Source organism: Scleropages formosus, chromosome 16 (assembly GCF_900964775.1).
Source record: "Scleropages formosus chromosome 16, fSclFor1.1, whole genome shotgun sequence".
NCBI lineage: Eukaryota > Metazoa > Chordata > Actinopteri > Osteoglossiformes > Osteoglossidae > Scleropages > Scleropages formosus.
Window position 1 is genome coordinate 13,731,818 of NC_041821.1, and position 22,466 is coordinate 13,754,283.

Consider the following 22,466-nt stretch of genomic DNA (forward strand, 5'->3'; position numbering starts at 1 on the left):
CTCTTCTTCGGGGGTCTCCAGGTGTTGCCAGGCCAGCCACAAGATATAATCTTTCCAGCATGGGGGACAGTGGACAGACCTGTTGCATCTGGCTCTGAAGGTTACTGCTGTAGTACCCTCGAGCAAGGTGCTTACCCTAAAATTGTTCCAGTAAAAATTACTCAGCTGTATGAAGAGGTAAATAATCATGGGTAGCTTATATTGTTAGTTGCTTTTTTCTGCTAAATAAATAGATATGATTCGTATCCTGGGTCTGCCCCAGGGTTTTCTCCTAGTGAAATCTTGTCGATATAGTGCTAGCAAGTGCCACAAAAAGAGTGTAATGATGGGTATTCAGATTTGTTACATTACACTGAAGCATACAGTTACTCTCTTGTTTCCAAAACTGTCCAAATATATACTAGATTCATGCAAGAGAGCAACAATGCATTAAAATGTGATTAATTTTAAAAGTAATATTCACGCTTAGATAAATTTTGTTTTTTTTATATCGAAGTTTTCTGTTAAAGGCAGTTAAGAATATGTTTAAATTTACACAATATATTTCTAAACTAGCACAGTTACCTTTTCTCATTGTATAAATGCAATTACAATGTGAATACACACACACATATTGTCTGAAACCATTGATCCCAAGCAGGGTCGTGGCGAGCCAGAGCCTAACCTGGCAACACAGGGTGCAAGGCTGGAGGGGGAGGGGACACACCCAGAGCGGGACACCAGTCTGCCACCAGGCACCCCAAGCAGGACTTGAACCCCAAACCCACCAGGGAGCAGGCCCTGGCCAAACAGAAAAACGGAAGCACAATCATCACTGAAACCATACAAAAGCACAGACATTTATGTGTCTGCGTGCTATAATATATGTGTATATGTATATCCTGTCTTTGAATTAATAAGTATGAGAATTTAAGTATTAAACTAGTCCTGTATAACTGTTTACCATGTATATAGCACATACACAGTGAAGTAATTCCATTTGTCACTTCCCATTAATGCTGATCTTTGAATGAGTTATTTATCATTTCTGCCATTTTTGAGATGTGATGAATATACACCCTAGAGCTGTTAATTTGGGAGAAAAAGAAACTGTATCTGAAATATAGTTTCAAATTTCCTTGCTGCATTAAAAGGCAGGATCATTATTGATTCTAATGATGGGTAAATTAATAAACAATTTAATAAAATCACAGAAGACAATGTAATGTTATAATGTGCGGATGGGTACGTATCAAAAAAGAAACTATAAAGGGTACTAAATTCAATTCAATTTTACAATCTTAAGTATAGTTTCTAAAAATAAAAACCCTATCAAACCTTATTGTGGATGAACACTTACTGTCAATTAATTTTTAGAATTAAAAAAACAACTGTTTGCGATCCATCAGAGAATCGTCACCTAGAACATTGCACATAATTCAAACAGAAGAAGGAAGGTAAAAGTGATATCTTGACCGAAAAAAAAAAAAGCTTTGCTAAAATATTTGTGAATTCTAAGGTTGTGTCAGTGAATTTCTTAATTTGCTCATTATGGAATTAATTCAAGGTAACTCAAGCAAGGAATGAGGGACACCATTTGGCAAGCTTGCTCTGTGTTGGATTGGCATTATTCATTTCCACCTAAATATAAACAATTTGAAGAGGATTCTGTAAATGTCATCCAAAGCATGAAAAGAATAAGGGTTCAAGTGTTGCATAATTTAAAGAAATATATATATTTTAGAAAGCAGTGCAAACTTTGATGGGTGTTACTTCTTTCTTTACCATCTACTCTGCTTTTTTTTTTTTTAAAAAAAAAAAAAGGTTGTTTATGAGCTGCTTCCTGCAGAAACCCTTGAAGGCAAAAAATTCAAATGTTGAAAAACCTCACTCCTTCACGATTTGGATAGACAAAAGAGTTTGATTGACATCAGAGCCTCTACACTTCCCCACACTCCCTCATGACATGGAGGGAAACACAAAGTAGGAATGCCACATCAGAGCCACCACACAAGCTCCTTTCTCACACCTCAGTTCTGAAGTGCTCATGTGACTGTGTGTAAACCTCCCGTCTGAGATATTTATCTCTTGTGTATTACAGTACATCTCACTTTTTTAAAAACACATGTTTGAAAAAAATACTTCCACATGGAATTTCATAGGTTTTGTTTTCAAATTCAAAGTGAGTATAATTGTTTTCTCAACAATAGTATTTTAAAAAAAAGCTCATCAACAGTGGGTTAGGAGCCAAGAGAACCATCCTCATAGGCTGTGTTTTGATAATCAGTCCAAAATACAAATGCAAGTTTGTTTATAACATCATTTGAAAACAAAAATTGCTCAAACATTTTGCCCTCAAGACAATATTTTATTTGTTTCTACTGAAATGAATGGTAATTTATTTCAGTAGAAACAAATTTTCAAGAAATTGAACTCATTCACATTTATTCATTTAGCTGATGCTTTTCTCCAAAGCAACTTACAATGTTATTCTACCTACAATTTTTTACCCATTTAAACAGCTGGGTAATGTTACTGAAGCAGCTTAGGTAGGGTAAGTACCTTGCTCAGGGGTACTGCAGCCAGAGGCAGGGATCAAACCTGTGACCCTTGGGTCCAAATGCTATAGCTCTAACCGCTACACTTCCAGCTGTCTCCAGTATGCAAATATTTTGACAAAAAAAAATATTATATAAAGATAAAAAAGACCTTTTTTTTAAATGCTTGCATTATATTTGTAAATTGGGCAAGAGTGCAGTACATATAGCTAATGTTATATGTTATGTTATGCTATTTTGATTGTAGTCATGTACTGAAAATGATTAACTTTAGTCCAATATGGGCATGTCAACTATGCATGTCTCAACAGCATAATGTAAGTAATAGTAAAGTTGGACACATAAAGAAGCAGAAGCGCTAAAAAGAACTATATGTGAAGTTTTACATACCTAGAAACCATCATTATCAAACTGTAGTGAAAATAATTTCAACACATTTGTGATATTTCATACATTCAGTGTCACTGTCATGGTCAGAATGGGTGGGACAGTTTAATATTGTACAACTTCATTCAAGAATAAAGTTGTCACCTGATAACTGAAACTATGTTTTCTAATTTTCATTTACCTTACTTCTCTGAAAGACTCATAAAAGTCTATGTATTTAGGTTTTTCTTAAAATGAATTTCAATATGTTAGAAGAGACAAAGATATGCTTTTCAGGTTCCCCCATAGTGTGTGAGTGACAAGACTGCCTTGTGTTTATTCACAATTGCAAAAAAAAAAAAAAAAAAAAAAAAAACAAGATAAAATGTTGTACAGAAGAATACAGTATGTAGTGACATCTGCATGGCCTCAGTATTGTATCACCTGCGATACAAAGCTGAGGTTACTGCTTTGAATGAGACACCATTGCCTTACACGTCTTTGGACAGAACAGCAGACGTTTCCCATCTTGCCAACAGTACCTCAGTAATCCCCTGAGAAACTACACGTGTACTTGTCTGCCCATCTATTTTCAGTTAGCTTTCCCTGTGGAGGGTCATGCCACCAAGGTGAGTAAGCAGATCACACTTCCCTTTCCTCAACAACAGATCCAGCTCCCTCAAGGGCTTTCTGGCAGACAGTCCCAGACCATCTCGAATATATAATCCCTACAGTTTGACCCAGGTTAGCATCAGACTTGTGTTCCTCACAGTTTTTCATGACTGCTAAGTGATGCAAGCCTGGCCATAATGTAATGAACAACAACATCTGCAAATGACCTTCTCTTGCAACGAATAATCACTAACCAATATGCAATATATCTGTATATCTATGTACAATACTACTGGTTTTAAAGGCACGGTGTTAAAACTTGTTTGATCTTATAATAGAATGGGAATGGGATGGGTTGAGTTCTGTAACTATGGGAACTGCAGCAACATCCTCTCTAATCCTACTGCCATTCATCCTGTAAACTATACAATCAGCAGGAACATGCATACCAAATTCTGGGTTCGAGGTTGAGAAAACTTTAGTGTGATCTCTGATCTTAGTACTTCGTCCCCCTCCACCAGCAACTTCAACATCCTCTCTGACCGGAAGCTGATGCTTAGAATAGGGATTCACTTCTTTTCATGACTGGTGTGTCCATTATGTGCAGAAACTGAAAATTACTGAAGTAATGCCTATAAATTATCTAACACATACCTTCAATAAAATATTATTTAAAAAAGAAGGATAGATGACTGTAAGGAGTACTTCTGTGAACTGCCATTAGGGCAAGACAATGCATTCTAAAATGTGCTGTACATGTTGGTTATAATTAGATTTATATAATCATAATTATAATAAACAGTTCAGGCATTTTCAATCTCATTTTACCTTTCAGTTAGTTTTGAAAATTCAGAATAAATGATTTAGTTAAAAACTCAAATTATACTGTTAATTACAAATTAAATGTTCAAATGTACTTAATATGCCTCCCCCAGTTCACTGGTAAATGTCAAAATAAATTGACTCATTTCTATTTACTTTTTTGAACTAAATTCTTCAATAAATATTTGACTTAGGGCCTAATGAATTAGCCATCACATTTCTCACAGGAATAATGGGCAATAAATGTCAGAGAAGTTTCTACTTTTCTCTTTTATAAGCAATAATTATAAATGTGTAAGGTGACATTGATATTTTGCAGATTTACTGGAATTCTAAACTCTCAAAATGCATCCTATAAACCAGATCCTAACCCAAACCCTAACCCTAGCATATTAAGAATGACTCTGATAAATAAATATGGCCACACCCTAAACTGGCATTGCACTGCATGGATTGCAATAATATAAATGTATGTAATCTGGGGACACCCAGAGTCCTTTTTATGTAGGAGCTGTTCCATTAATAGTTTCAGAAATTTATGAATAATTCCACATTTATTTAGAGAAGCACGTAACAATGTTACTATATCATGTTAAAACCTAATTTGGTGTAAATGTAAAACAAGCAAAAAACACTAAAAAAGCTGATTTTAAGTAACAGAAAAATAATAAATTTAAATCTAATCTTTAAAATGAAAAACAAACATTCCGTGGGAAAAAACAAGCGGCTAAAGTAGAAAATCAAAAATGGCTGAATATTTTTTTCAAAGAGCTAGCACGTACATAAGCCAAAATTGGAACAATGCAGAAACCTTCCACTCAAAGTAATTTGGCCCTTAACACCCTATTAACTTTTCTTCTTGAGTCTGAAATGTGGCTGATGCAAATTTGCCCAGAGAGGTGAAGGAACATGCTTCGGATGAGTAGCTTTTTCACAGATCCTAATAAAACGACATGTTAAACTTTACAAGATGAACTCATAACAGAGAGTGGCCTCAAATGCTAAAATTAAATTCGAAATAAAATGTGATGCTGTGACAAAATGAATCCTCTTCCTTCAAAATGTTTTTTGATGTTTTAACTGTATTTACTCTCTTTTCAATAACACACAAGTAAAACAGCACCTTGCGAAATGTCTTGTGCTGCAGAAAAATTTCACTTTGAAGAAGATGTTCTTGATTATATTATAACACAAAAAATTATTCTTGTTGCTACAACCTTTGGTTTTCTGTGCCAAATCTGTGGGAAACTGTGGAAAGTCAATTGTAGTTCCCAAGTCCCTTCACGCAGTTGTGTGCATAATTTGCAAATGACAAATAAAATGCATCTGTCAGTCTCACAATGCTTTCGCATCATATGTTATTCTAAAGCCTAGCCAAAATGCAAATGGAATTGAATAAACTGCAATGGCGTTTGTGTATAAATTAAGGAAGTAATATACTACATCAGGCAGGAATGCATACATTGAGCCATTCCTACAGACACTTGTACCGTGGCAAATGCAGAGCCTCTGCTAACTCTGGCCTGTTAAATGGTCTGTCAATTTCTTCAGCATGCGGCGAGTCCAGGCAAGGGTGAGTGAGGAAACTAGACTGACAGAGGAAGAGACAAGCATGAAGGAATGAACAAGCAAAAAGTGAGCTGTGAAGGAACCCCAGAGAGAGTGGTGTCATATAAACTTGGCAAAACAGTATCATTGCTTCCTGACTGCTAGACTTTCAATTTGTATTTTTCGCTATGCATTATTTTCTAGCAAAAATAAGCAAAAACACATTTGTTTATTTCAGCTTCTTAATCAGACTTGAAAGGAGTAAATTGTATTTGGGTAACTTAAAGACTGATTATACACACACACACACACACACATTTTCAGAACCGCTTGTCCCATACGGGGTCACGGGGAACCGGAGCCTAACCCGGCAACTCAGGGCGTAAGGCTGGAGGGGGAGGGGACACACCCAGGACGGGACGCCAGTCCGTCGCAAGGCACCCCAAGCGGGACTCGAACCCCAGACCCACCGGAGAGCAGGATTGTGGTCCAACCCACTGCGCCACCGCACCCCCTCGACTGATTATACAGTGGGACAAATTGTACAAAAAATATCCATGTCAGGGCAGCACGGTGGTGCAGCAGTTAGCACTAATGCCTCATAGCTCCTGGGCTGGGGGTTCAGATATGTGTATGTATGTAAATGCATGTGTGATTGCCTTGTGGTGCATGGGCATCCCATTCAAGTTTTACCCTGTCTTCTGCCCTTTGTATAGGCTCCAGACATCCATGACCCTGCACTGTGCAAGTACTTATGGATAATAAATATATGAACTGACGGAGAGGGGTGCAGTGGCGCAGTGGGTTGGACCACAGTCCTGCTCTCCGGTGGGTCTGGGGTTTGAGTCCCGTTTGGGGTGCCTTGCGACGGACTGGTGTCCCGTCCTGGGTGTGTCCCCTCCCCCTCCGGCCTTATGCCCTGTATTATCGGGTAGGCTCCGGTTCCCCGTGACCCCCTATGGGACAAGCGGTTCTGAAAATGTGTGTGTGAACTGATGGACAAGAGAAAGTACTCTTGACCTAAGAGTAATAAATAAGTTCATTTTTTAATTATATCTAAAGAAGGACAAAGATTGTCATAACTCTTGAGTGACCAGTGCACAACCGCTGGGAGAGCTACCTAACTTTTAATCTCTGAATTTCAGTTAATATTTATACAGAGAACACGTTCTACTCTGACTTCATTCTGAAATCCTGTACTTGGTAGGGACTTGACTTACTGTGCTGGAAATACAGTGTAAAAATAGAAAATGTAAAGATTACACAATTATTTCAGTCTGATCCATTCCATGTGCCTACAGGGACAGTTGATGAAGGTTTCCTATAGGTCTTCAGAAAGCTCTCGTGTTGGCTTGTCAGGTTTTAGTGTGATTGTCTGCATCTTATTAATCCCTGTTACCGCTCTGAAAAAAAGAATTAGAGTAACTGAACACAGCTGGAAATCGTATATCACTTTACTCCACATATTCACCGTCACAGAGTGACAGGGCATAGCTGAAACATTGAAAATTGCTTCCTGAAAGCTTCATGATATGACAGGGGCTCCGGACGATGTTGCCTGCTTTCCTGCCAGTCTGGAAAAAAAGAACTTGAAATCTACAAGTCCATTTGATGAAAGCCTCTCCGGCCCTGGTGACCCTTGTTGTTAAATGAATTAAGAGCAAAGACACCCGGAGCACTGCGGACGTAAATGAATGGCTTTAGCGAGGCTGAACGGCCTGTGCACAAGGAACTGTTCGCTTGAGTGTTTTCCTCCCCCACACAGTCTGATAGAGAACACTCTCTGAGCTTTGCCATGAACTTAATTCCTTTATTGAATATCATAATTAAAACGAGAGTGCCATCTCGCTGGGCTTAATCTGTTTGTGCTCTCTGCCTGTCCTTGTGCAGTCTCTGGTTCCTTAATGAGACACCGTTCCTCTTCTCTGACAGAGCATATTACAGTGGTAAGCTTTAATGAGAAATAAATGGTGGCTCTGCTTTTTCTCCCCATAAACACTGAAGAGGTTTGCCCCTAAGGGTACCAGTGCTGAAAACAACTCCAAATCGGCCATCGTGAAGACTTTAAAATTATGTTTAAAGAATGACAGATTCGGAGGATGACGGCTATTACCGGGAAGCTTTGTTCGATAATCTCCTCAACTTTCAATTCCAAGTCGCTTCATTTGATTCAGGTCACTGTACCATGTTTAATCAATCAACCGATCAAGCCTTTTTTATTTGGTATACTGCCTTTTAACAATAAAGCTGTCATAAAGCAGTTCTAATGTTATCTTGAAGGGAAATAAAATATCAAAAGCACTTAATCACTGTTGTTGAAGTCATTATCTGACTGTTTTCCGTAAAATGAATACAACTGTTGGAAAATGTAAGATCGGTGCTTAGATGTTTCCAGATTTCTTCATAATTAAAAGGTGGGAGGTTTATGAAACCATTAAAAAAGCTATTTCCTTCTGCAGTAACCATAAATTACATGCCTGTATCACTTGTTTGAAGGAGTGGGTTTTCATAATGAGACAGGCACAGGACAGGATGGCTACATAACTGATTCCATAAAAGGATCCACTTTTCCATTGTAACCGCAGGCCATCACTGGCCAGGAGTTCTGTAGAGAGAGAGAATACTATTGATTTTTTTTCCTGTTGTGAAGACATGTTTTTTTCGCATGAACTGACAGCATCACGGTTAACTAAGTGTAAATTCAGACTAGCAATAAATACTGGGAAGGAAACAGAGAGACCACATGGTGGCTGAAAGAAAGGTGTAGCTGTTGCTGAGGAGAGGTACCATCCTGCGATGCTGACGTATAATTTTCAACGACTTTCTGAGTTATTTCTTTGTAAAGAAATTTTCCTTAAACTTTTTTGTTAAAAAAAACAGCCACATTGTGTGTTTAAAGCAGGAACAAATTATTGCTTGTTTTTTTTCTGCAATGCGAGTTACAAAGCTATCACGCAGCTAGGCAGACAGCAGCTTTTTGCTGCCACGCTGAATGGGCTTGGCAGTCAGAATCTGTAGGACGTCTGTCTTGCTGTGAGTATCTATTACCACTTTCAGCTCAGCAGTGCGAAGCTCACCTCAGAAATTTTGCTGCTGCTGGTTTTTTTGTTGTTGCTAATTTTGTTTGGTTGGTTGTTTGTTTTTTTTTTTTTTTTTTGGCTTGTTTTCTTGTTGCTTTCATTATTGCAGGTATTTTTTGGACGAGCCACATGTATATGAGTTGCATTACTTGAGGTTTGTCACCTTGTAATGATTAGGAAATCATGTGCTAATCAGTATCTCATCATCAGAACCTGTTGTGTAATTTGATTTTTACTTCACTTAGCCTGACCATAAATAAATTCATGAAAAAAAAAAACTATAAATCATAGTATAATTCAGTACATAATACTAAATTGCCAAAATACTAATCTGTTATCAGTTTTAAGGTACTTCTAAAAACAAGGACAAATATTCAGCATTACATATTGCATACACTGCAATATTACATATTACAAGTTTTCATTCATCACAGTACTAGCATTTCTCACTGAGTACTGCAACCTTTTAAGGTGAATTTACTTTATAGGTCTTTCCACATACCAGCAGATCTTTTTACCCAGATTCTGTACTGTAACAAAAGACTTACAGATGAATTTGAGTAAAATGTGTTAAGAATGTGTTACTTTATCTTGAATTCCATCATTGTTTTCTCACACAAAATAATGATAAGTATTATTAAACTTTAGTACTGTGATTTAATCATCTTCATTATTGTTCTAGGTCTATGGATTACATAAACATTAATTAATAAAATAATACAGTTCAGTTGATGTGTCATAATCAAAAGAAAAATTAGAAACATGGATTCTTTCAATTTCTTGTTGGTATAATGATGCCTAACTTATTAGCAGCTCACCTTGAACTAAAGCCAGTTGGTGTACCAAGGGGCCATGAATTAGATTGGGAGCATGCTTAAGTCAACTTGCACTGCTGCACCCCCCCTGCACCAGTGTACGAGTGAACTTGCTGGTTTCCACCAAGAAGTTACAGTGCCTCAAACGGAAGGTCAAATCTCACATGTTTTTCCTGTCTCTGTGCTATTAGCTGTAGATGTCAGTTATTCTCATACAATGACCCTGTCCCAGTGGCAGGGCTGAGAATTGCCATTGTAGTAGTAGCAGGATTATAGTTCAGAGAATTGCACTGCCTATGCAACATGATGTAATTTTGTGCAAGATGTAAATCAATCAGTATCCATGTCACATTACAGCATGCTTTCATAAAACAACACTTCTAGAAGCAGCATGCGGTGCCTGAGTGAAGATTCTGGAACAGGGACCAAGAGAGCTAAGAAGTCCGAAGGTGACCTAGAGTCCTAAGGTGCTGAATCCTTTAATAACATAGTATAACCTGAACTGTCCAGTTTTTAAAAAGGCATAATTAAAAAGTGTGAGCTGTGTTAACTGCCTTGGGTTTGTGGATGAAGACATTTGTTTGACATAAAGATCTGGATATTTTTCCTAAACTTTTGAGATTTTTTTTAATGTTAACTGATAAGGTTTGTTTTGTTTCAGATGGAGAAGTTTCATTGTTGTGTTAGTTGGTATTACTCTTTTCTATAAAAAGTGTTTAGCATGGAGGGAAGGTAAGAGGTTAACATTTTCCATCAGCCCTCTGTCTAACTATTCCCTGGATAGAACATGCTCTCACGCATCATAAAGTCACCTAGTACAAAAATGAATCACCTGATCTTTGCGTGTTTCTGTGTTTCAGTGAGCCTGTTTTAATTCACATGAAGGTTATAGAAACACTGAACAGAGAGGTCAGCAAACATCACCACATAAAAATGCATCCTTGAGTATTTTGTGAGTATTGCAGCTATGTATTATACCGAGTGCTTTGTTGGTTGTATGGCTGGTTTCCTCAGTTCTAAAAGCAATCCTGATTGAATAGGAAACAAGCAATAGGTGAGAAATTCATTATTATACAGAGGCCAGAATACTGATTTTCTTGTTATTCGCCGGAGAGAGGGTGGAAAGTTTTATTCAAATGAAGTTTTTGACTAACTTGAGAATTTATGCATTTTAGCATATGGTTTTATTTTTTTCAACCATTCATTTGTAGACATGTAACAGTGCTACTAAAGTAATTGCTTTCTCCTTCTGTGAATCAGATTGAAGCTTTTTGCTCAACGTGTGGCATCTATAATTTGCAGAATGTAATTTTTACGTATGGGGAATATAACCCAAAAAATGCATCTATTTAAAAAAGAAATAAGAAATATTACTGCAAAGAGTAATCAGAAATAGGCTTTCTGGTCTCCAGACAGTATATTATTTCAAAATGTGGGAACTTGTGGAAAAGTAGCATATGAACCCTTAATCACCTTAAAGCATACATAGCCATGCAGTCTGCACTTTGGAGCAGAGCAGAGTAAAATTAGAATGTTAAAAAGCAACCGCACAGACAGAACACCACTACAAGTACCTTATGCATAAAAAAGGTCAATTACAAATACAGTACACTTCAGGAAGGCTATTCTCTATTGCACGGCTGTCTGTGCTCTGGGTAGATGTTCAACAAGCTTTTTACTCTCAGAGCAGTTTGCCATGTTGATGAGTGTTGAAAACTGGAGGACCACAGGGTTTCTAGAGTATCTATAGCTCAAACACAAACAAAAAATTCCTGAAACCTTTTTCTTTCTTTTTTTTGTCCCTGAGCTGCACTTGTCATTTTGGAACTGCTGCCTGTTCCAGTTGTTCATAGGGGCTACTAGCAGGTTCAGGTTCCCCAGAGCTGAAGCTGATGAGGGTGTGTACTTCTTGCCAAGCAATCCCTAAGGGAAGACTCTACAAACCTGGCTAAGTCATATAGAACCTGAGTTTGCTGCAAAGAATTGGCTCCAGATGACTCCCAGGGCCTGCTGAAGCAACCAGCAGCCTACATTAACATAATTGTGTTGCTTCACCCTCAGAATTTTATAATCACTCTTGTTAGGACCACAAGATTACAGTCAACATTAACTTGAAGTTAATAACAACAACAGCAATGATTACAACATCTTCACAACGTGTAATGCAATGATTTAAGGATCTGAATATAAATTCATTCAAGTGAGGTGTTGGCCTTGAGACCGAATGTGTTTGAAGTACAGCGATTCAGTAAAATGTGCAAGGCTCATTGCCAGAAGGAAAATGGCTGTATAAATGTAACTCCACCAACAGGAGCAGTTTCAGGAAAGCAGCCTCTGTAGGCTGTATAATTACTCATGCATCATTTCATTTGCTTGTGTTTCAATCATGCTGGCCAAGCCAGGAGCCCAGTAACAAATATTTTTGTTACCAGCTCAGTATAACCTGAAGTGCCCCAACAGAGGAGCACACAGCCAGCACCCCCTCCACCTCCCACCCCATGTCTTTTTCATCAACAAAACCCCAATCGACCTCCCGCTTGTCATTTCAGCTTGCCTTTCATTTCCCATCCAGGTGATTCTAATTAGCCCTCCCTGTACAGAGATTATCAATAGGCCATTTAGTGGGAATGTAGCATAAATGTGGTATATAATCAAGGCTCAGCTGTTATGGACAATAAGCAGCTCAAAAAAGAGACAATGAGAAGGGTGTCACGCGGCGAAACCGAGAGCATTCAGATATGCTCATTTCACATGTGTTTGAAAGGTTTGCTGCTGAGTGTCTTTTTTGCTCTGAACGGTATTTTTCTCCTGCAAAATCGGTATGTAACGGCAAGTGTATGACCGTATAGATATTGCTGCTGGCAGTTATCTAGTGTACACACCGTGGCATACAACAGATCAGAGAAGCTTCTGAAAAGTGGATCAACAAAAAGGAACTGCTTTCACTGAAATTTCAGCTGGGCATGTAGCATGTAAGGGCATTACATGAATTGATTAACAAACCATCTACTGTCATCCCCCTCCAGTCTTTGAGTTTTCTCATTCTGCATAAGAAATCTTGAGGGGCATTCACAAAATCTCCCGCATACTTTCAGTTGACACAGAATGACTATTAGCTCTGAAATCTTAGTTCTCCATACAATCTCGAGGAGCGCCAAGCTCTGAAACCAAGCATATGAATCGGCGGTGCTCGAGGCCTGCTGATTTGCACTAATGTGGCTCACAAAGATGTCTCAATCACACAGTCCACATTTGTTTGCTGGTATGATTTCCAGCAGGCAATTCTGCAGGTCCTCAATTATTTATTTATTTCCTCCCCACCCCTGAGAGCTCTAGTCTACCAAAAAAAAAATAAAAAAAAAACAACAACACACTAGACATAGATTTCGGCAGGTCTTGTTTCTTCTGATGAGTACTTGGTTTCAGAAGCCTCGTCTGTTGCCTCTGCCCAGTAGTAAGGATGGAAACCTCCAGGCTTGGTTTGACATACTGCACATATAAGCAAAGAAGCCAGATTGCCCTTTCCTGCTGCAGAGCTGAATGTTTTGTCTCTGGGATCTCAGTGGACCTTTTAGTCTGGGGCTGTCTCAGCTTTTGACGTCTCTGCTCTAACGTGCGGCTTCCATCTCCGGCACCATGCCAGCTCGGCAGCTCTAAAAAGGGATGCCATCACCTGATCAAACACATTTCACAGCCAAGGCCAGGTGCTGCTCTTTGGGAACAAGTGTCAAATCACCCCAGAGAGATGAGTGTTGTCACCTAACATTATTCAGGCAGGAGGAAAAAAAAAAAAAAAAAACAGTGTTTTTAACACCACCCTTACAGGTCAGATAACATCTCAGTAACCAATAACCTTCTATTAAAACACACATATGTGTATAATATCTCAGTGATGTGTTTTGGAAGGCTTTCACAATATAGTATATATATTCTACAAAGACCTTTTTTTTTCCCCTGCACACTCTTTTACAAGCTAACTGAAAAATTATCTTCTGGATTAATACATTTTTCGAATGATATACAGAGATTATTGGCTACCTGAAAGTCATTTTTCTCACGTACTCTATTATACCTCAAATTACCCCATTGATATCTATACGATGTAAGCCACTGTCAGAGCGAGAAGGATGCAGCTGAAATGTATGCTCTGATCTTGTGCTTTCCTGGCTCTCATCAGAAGATGTCATTAAGCTTTTGAGCCTACACACAGTTCCTTGAATCGACCTGCCGATGTCTACACCTCACCTCAGGGAAAAGCCCAGAGAGCGTAAAATAACTTTGGCTTGGAGCAAAAACCTCAGCAGAAGGCAGAACCCCTTAAAGATCCTCAAAGTGCACAGTCTCCAACAGAGACTGAGGGAAACAAGGTTGTTTTGTATCTGAAGCTCCTTAAGAGTAAGAATTTAACAGCAAATTCAGGACAGACAGACACACATTGTCTGAACCACTTGTCCCCTACGGGGTCACAGGGAGCCAGAGCTTAACTGGCAACACAGGGCGTAAGGCCGGAGGGGGAGGGGAAACACCCAGAACAGGACACCAGTCCACCACAAGGCACCCCAAGCGGGACTCAAACCCCAGACCCGCCAGAAAGCAGGACCCAGTTCAACCCACTGAGCTACCGTGCCCCTCAACTGTAAAATAATGCAGATTATTTATTTGATAACATTATAAAAATAAAAGCATGTAAAAATGAGAAATTCTGATGAAAATAACAAATTTAGTATGGGAAACTAGTTAAAAAATGTTTTTATGCATAAATAGCTCCTGGGCTGCAGGTCTAACTCTGAGATGGTTCAACTCTGGTTCAGTATGTGGAGCGTGCATGTTCTTCTTATGTTCCTGTGGCTCTCCTGCCTCTGTTCAAAGATGTGTTTCAATTGGATTTATGACACTATTACCCTTTGTGTGTGTGTGTTTGTGTGTGCGTGTGTACTGATTGCCCTGTGAAAGATTTGTGACCCATTCCATATTTAGCCTGCCTCATACACTGTGCTTACAAGATAGGTTCTGGACCACTGCAATGCTGCATTTGACAAGTGGTTACTGATAAGAAATGGATGGAGGATATATAAATACATAACTAAATATGTCAGATAGCAAGCAGAAACTGCAGTTTAACTAGGTTATGGAATTAATTCTAATTATCTGGGCAAAGGCAAGTGAGATCTGGTATTAGGCCAACATATAATTCTAAAACAAATATACCTGTAAAAGAGTCCTGGAATGCATTTAGTACAAACAACAGGTGAAAACATTTTTATAAAAATTTTATTCCTTTCAGTTAAGATCTACTGTATGTTTTAATATTTTCCTGTACGTTTTTCATTTTTTCTTCAAAATAAGTACGTATGTACACACACACACACACACAGTCTGAACCACTTGTCCCATACAGGGTTAAGGGGAGCTGGAGCCTAAGTCGGCAATGCAGGGCGTAAGACTGGAGGGGGAGGGGACACACCCAGGATCGGACACCAGTCTGTCGCAAGGCATCCCAAGCGGGACTCGAACCCCAGACCCACTGGGGAGCAGGACCCGGTGCAACCCACTGTACCACCACGCCCCCCCTCAAAATAAGTATATTATTATATTTATTTGATTTGTAATGTTGGTAGTTTTGCAAATATCTTAATCTTCATTGATTTCTTTAAGTTTATTGTTCATTAGGAATGTGTAATTCTGAAAAAGTTCAGTGTTACAAAAGAGCTTGGTACGCAAAATACAGTGAGACCTAACTTAAAATAGCACCAGACGGTGCTTGAAAACACACCACAAAAATTCAATAATAAAATAATTTTCGAAAATATGTTCACTCTTGGGGTGCGGTGGCGCAGTGGGTTGGACCACAGTCCTGCTCTCCGGTGGGTCTGGGGTTTGAGTCCCGCTTGGGGTGCCTTGTGACGGACTGGCGTCCCGTCCTGGGTGTGTCCCCTCCCCCTCCGGCCTTACGCCCTGTGTTGCCAGGTAGGCTCCGTGACCCCGTATGGGACAAGCGGTTCTGAAAATGTGTGTGTGTGTGTTCACTCTTTGAATACTTTGAAAATAAAGAATATTTTCTTTTTACAAACTCTAGGTGGAAAAAAATCCTTTCGTGCAGAGTTACTAAATACCATCTGTAACTGAGCTGCGACCTTGTTTTTTTATGTTTCAAGGCTCAACTTTTTGCTCAAACTGAGTGTTGTCCTACTACTCACTCAGCGATTTGCCAGTATTTCAATTTGATTGAGTGTCTGGCAACTGATGAACATCCTCCGTTCAGAGCACCACCATCAGAATCAGATTCTCATGCGTGTCTTTTTCATTTTTTTATATTCATATTTCCGCCAGTGAGGATGTCTTCACCCTGAAGAAAATCAGCAATGCTTTTGCCAAGTGGTTTCCAATTATCAAGGTAAAAACCACTGTCCAATGCATGACTGATTCACACAGTCATTTCTTTCTAAAAAACAAATCCACACATTCTTGAGATGAATAACTATTCATGCATATCGAGACTTGTCATTTTTATATATAAAAAAATCATCCAAGCCATATACAGATTACAGAAGCAGTAGAATGAAATGTTTTGCAGTACACTGTCAGCTGTCTGAAAAAAATATATATTTTAATGTTCATTTCCTGCTGGATTTTTGGCAGTGGTTACTGTATCTTTATCAGAAACAATAGCACTTGCAAAAAATTGAGCCATCAAAGTCTGAAGACCTTGCAGATAGTGAATAAAAGAGCCAAGAAGGAGGGCAATGGTTAAGGATAATGAATGGGGGGGTGCAGTGACAAGAAAAAATGTAATATACAGAAATGTACCACTAGATGTATTATCCTTGAGTAAAGCATTAAACTCCATTGCTCTGAAAATTTGGATCATATTGATCACACATTTTCATTTTTAATTTAGGCTATATTTTTGAAATATTGTAATACAATCTCATCTTAACAGAAAAAGCAACTAGAGCCATCTGCATATATAACATGAACAAATGATTGTGACTGTACTCTTTGCTTTCCAGAACAAATTTCACTTATATAATGAGCAAACTGTGACAATAATAGATTCCAGCGCTTCCTCCTTGCACACCTTGAACAAAGAACATCCAAAGATCATGACCTCACCACTGACCCACATGGCCTGCAAATTTTATGAATTAGGGTTATTACCATTTCTTTTGAAGTGAAATATTGTTTTAAATCTCTCTAAAGTTATCTTCACAATTTTGAAATTTGAAGACACACATCCACTGTTGTTTCTTGTAAAGATCTCTAAGTGATGTTTCAATAGGAACCAGACTAAGTGTTCTCAGGGATATGCCCCCCTTAGCTGCTTGCCAAAGCCCACTACCAGTGACCCAGTACCACAGAATTCATGTTTTGATCTGAAAGTTTTGTGAAAAACATTGGTGTAAAATCTTATCTCGGTACACTGTCCCACGTGCTGGCTATGACTTGAGGAAACTGAGAAGACAGGAGGACACAGACTCATAAGTGTTCAACCATGAGGAAACCCTCCGCACAGTACATGTAATTCTGAGGCATCTAATAACATTGTCTTAACTGGGAAAGAAAGATTTCTCAACTGCTGGCCTGTGTGCGCCTACATGTGAAGTGAGTGGGCAAACCAAAGCCACATCCATCCTGAGAAATTCAAAGCAGCTAATGACCTCCAAATTCACACAAGCATTTTCTCAGCTCTGCAGCTTTCAGAGGGCAAAATAGCTACTGAATACATTAATAAAAATAATTCAATTTAGAATCACCTCACAAAGGAAAGCCCTTCATTACATAGCACAGAAAGCATTAAACACTACAAGGTAATTAGAAACTTTAACATTGACTCAATTTTTCTGAACATTGAAAAGGTTTTTATAGCATAACACACCATTTCTTTACGTGGGTGTGGGTTCATGTGAGCACACCTTAAGTCATTTGCTACTTGAGAGTTATTATTTTTCAGTGGTTTACTCTGTTTATGGCTACCCTTTGCTAAATTCTAGACATTATAAAGGATATAATTTTCTTTTAAACTTCACTATTATGAAGTAAAGATAGAAGTGTTGCTCGCCTATGAAATTTAAGCATTTATACTGGTAAAACAAGGGGCAAAAGTACACACATACAGTTCTGTTTGTTAAAGCATATTAATTGCTGTTATTGTTATTATATTATTCATTATTGTTATTGTTATATTTTATTTTGGCAGCTTGTCTTTGCTAAACCATGAAAGACAAGCCAGCTAAGCAATAACAGCAGGATACAAGCTTTACTGGTTATAGCACATTCACTGAGTAAATCTATATGCAGATAAAAGGAGCGGTACCATCGTTTTAAACTCATTAAAGTAAAGAAAAGCATAAAAATTGGAAAATAATTAAAAAAATAATAATATTGCAAATGTACAGTATAGGTAGGCAGTTGGTCATTTAAAATGTTCTTTCTCAGCCAGTAAAAGCATATGAATAGAGACATACCTCTATTTATTCACTTGGCCATGTAAAAATCTAGGATATATCTATAACAAAGCACAATGTAATGCACAAATAATTTTTATTGAGTTCAAGCAACATTAAAATTAAAGCTAATTCAAAATGAATGAAAATAAAAATATGTTGTGCTAATAATTATCTGATTTAGCCCAGAAACATGTGTTCATATCTAAACAATATAACACCAGATAGCCTAAAAACTCTAAACTCTCTGGAAGCTGGAAGCTGAATCAGCCTAGTCTCACATTCTATCTCTGTTCAAGTTTGTTCTACTGCCAGATAACTGATGGATACACATAACAGATCACATTTCCTCGACAAGAAACAGAACTGTTTGAAACTAGTGTACTTTTGACAATACACAAAGAAAATTCTATTGAAAAAGATTTGTACCTTTCATATTTGTAACTCAAACATTCTTAATCTGAGGATCCGATGTTCTAGTTGCCTGACATAAGTCACACATGGCACAGGCACTGTATAATATTTCACATATGTGCATGTGTGCATGCCTTAAGGTTATAGTTCAATGGCTTAACTCTGAATTAAGACATTGAACTATAACCTTAAGGCCACCTGTTTTACAAGTGTAGAATCCTTGATCAAGGTACTCCAGCAAAACACCCTTACATTTAAATGGGTCAGATGCTATAAGATAATTTGGACAAGAATGCCCACTAAATAGAAGAGTACAATAAAACAGTATTTAGCTGACAGAAGTTGGGAAAATATAATGACAAGGTCATGACAATATATGTATATATACATATGGGTGTTTTGCTTTTTTTGCTGTTGTTTTAGCTTTGACAGAATATTTCCTCAAATGCTACAACATATGGCAGTCCAAATCCTTAAGATCAAGTAGACGGACTGTGCCAGTTCCTAATGATCAGCTCATTAGTACTCAGGTGTCGCTTCCGCATGACAGAGGCATTGCCTGACTCCAGCGACACAGTACTGTATATGTTGAGATATGAATTATTGAGGGGCAGAGAAAAGAAGTAGTTTCATTCAGAATGATTGTGCAAAAAACATTCACATTGATTTCATGGTTATACAATAACCAAACAGTGCATACCTTCCCTTTCTCCAAATCAGATATTATTATTATTATTATTATTATTAACTTCCCAACCTTAAATTATATTTTAGCCTATTCTACCATATTCTAGCTTTCTATTCTAGAATTTCTAGCTAAGAAAGCGTTTGTTTTAGCTTGATGAAGCGTGCAGTCAGTCAGTACCTGTCATTATGATGGTTAAGCTATGCAATTATACATGCTTCACTCTTGGGTAATGAAGCACATGCGAATATATATTTTTTTAAAGATTCTTAAGCAACTATCTATTAGCTAGTATTTATTTCTCCTACTACTGACTCAGAAAATAAAGTGTGAAATCAATAATCAAACATGTAACCAAGATTTGTAGCATTTTTCCAAAAAAAAATTAAGACGATTCTCATTCATTATCCATAAAACATTTCATACTTATCTGGGAAACGGAAAGTCGTGAACAAATATTACGCGTCTACGACGGCGCCTATACGCATGCGTGCCCATTCACCCCCCCCTCCACCGCCCCGCCCCGCCCCGCCCCGCCCCCAGCCTTTTTTTCACCTGTCATTTTGACGCACGGTCTCTGTCACGCGCTGCATTTCTGCTGTCAGATTAAAGGCGGCTCCCTGGCTGCCAGGGCGCGTGACAAACGACAGCGCGCGCTCAGATTAAAAGGAGGGGGAACGACTGTGCTCGAGAACAAACAGAACAAGCAGCTGTGTGTGTCCGCTGAGAGTGATGTCCGGCAGCCTCGTTGAGGAAGGGTGACTCCTGAGATGGCCGCCGTGGGCGCCCTGTCTCACGTGCTCAAGTCAATTAAAACACATATAAGGAACCCAGTGATTGATAGCAGAGCCATTTCGGCACTGAGTCTCCCCGCACTTCCCTATCATGCTGATATCCACCAGAAATTGAGCGGCTTTTACACGAAAAAAAATAAAAATAAACTGAATTCGTTTTTTTTCCGCTTTCTGCTAGTGTCGTAAATACTGCAAATCAAATGGCTGTTCGTTTGTTCTGCCATATAACATTAACGAAGAAAGTTTCAACTCGGAAAATAAAAAAATTTTAACTCAAAAAAGTTTTTTTTTTTTAAAAAAATATATATTTATTTATTTCTAAGAAAGTAAATTAAATAAGATTTAGTTAACCTCATTGCTTCTATGCCATGGTGCGAAACACCTAACTGTGGAGGAGTGTGGGTTTCAGTCAACAGAGCAAACATTGTCAAAAGGAATCTAAATGTACTTTTTGCTTCATTGTACCACATGCTACCTAAATTGGTTTGATAGAAGTTCTTTAACAGGGTGAAAGTAACATTGCTTGAAAGCCTATTTTATGAGTCATGAAACATAAAAAGTTTACATACCCAAGTGTATTTAGGATTCCTTCAACGTGTGTGTGTGTGTGTGTGTGTGTGTGTGTGTGTGTGTATTCTTCTCTCTATCCATTATCAATAACTGCTTGTCCACCTCAGGGTTGTAGTGGTCCAGAGCCTATCCTGGACACATAGTGTGTGAAGTACTATTGTACCGCAGTCCACTGAAGGCCCACACTCATTTACACAAACACTCACAGACAGCCAATTTAGAGTTTCTACTGTTTGCATTGCAGCTGTTTAATAATTAAAAAAAAAAATTGACTGTACTCTAAAATCGTGTTTGCATCCAAATTTCTCCATCTGTTGATGTCATGCATTGTGCTATTGTTTCTGAGATATACGTCACTTTAGAGAAAAGTGTGTGCTAAATTTAATAAATGCACATTTAAATGTAAAGGTTCCCACCAGCCTGTAAAGGAGCGGCATCCCATCCAGGGGTGTACCCTATCAAGGCTAATGTCCTGTGCTCCTTTGATAAACTCTGAACCACTGCGACCCTGCATTGGAGAAGTAGCCATAGGTAGAGTGAGTGTTTCCATCAATTAGAAGATTGATCCAGCTTCATGGATGAATTACCAGATACTGGGGCATGATAATACATCATTTGACCAACACAATCAAACTCTTAAAGTGACTCTTCTCAAATAAAGTGTGAGCATGAACATGGAAACACTTTTAGAAATCTGTGAAATGATGCACCCTCACATCTAAGGATGTCAAAGCACAGCATGTAGAGAACCCGCTTTCCAGTTGTAATGAACAGGGGTGACAACACAACAAACCAACGTGCTCTAAACAACTGAGCGCTAATGGCAATTACCAGGAAGACCATTTTCTCAACAGGATTTTTTTTTTTCTTAATTGCTTTTAAAATATTAACTTTCAAAATGTTCATATTCAGACTTAACCCACGGTTTAATCTCCCTGTAGAAAAACTGAAAGTAATGAAAAAACAAAGGCTCACACCTCATATTGTATCATAAAAGCTGATGTCAGTTATTGCGCCCACATACTCTTGCAGAGAACAGCTGAAATTGACAAAGTGACAGGTCTTAGCCCTAATTATAGTTAGTTTTTGATGGCATTGCCGTTCGCCACCAGTCCCAGTTGTAGTACAAAGTTCTCCATATCTTTCATTTGAAATGATATTCATTTCAGACTTTAAGTGCAGTGTTGGGAATGAGTCTTCCACGCAATGAGTACTCTTGATCAAAGGCACTGATGAAAACGAACAATAGCCGATTATTTAAACAGCAGTAATTTACACTGATGCATCTATGCAGTGTCATTTCAACACGTGTTAATTAATGTAGTTTTATTTGGCTGATTGATTAGTGGATGGCATGGCAGTTCATGTAGCCCCCTACATTTGTACTTCTTCTTGCAGGTCTTCTCCTACATTCCAAATACATCCTGCTGAGGTGAACTGGTGACTGCAGTGTGTGAGTGATTATGTGTGAATGTGTTCTATGACAGATTGGTGTCCCGTCCAGAATTACACTTCCAAGGATAATCTTAAAGTGATCTAATAATTTAGGTATGTGTCACAGCATCCCGAAGCCTATACCAGAAGTTCAAGATGCAAGGTTAAATAGGGTACACCCTGGATGGAGCATGTCTCCTAGTTATATTAATCTGAAATATTTTCTCTTTGTTTAACAGGAATCCACATCTGCAAAAAAAGATGCTTAATGAAAAACGTGCTATCTGTAAAGCTAACTTCGCATGAATTACAGTTTAAATGGTCATAAATAGAATATTTGGGCTG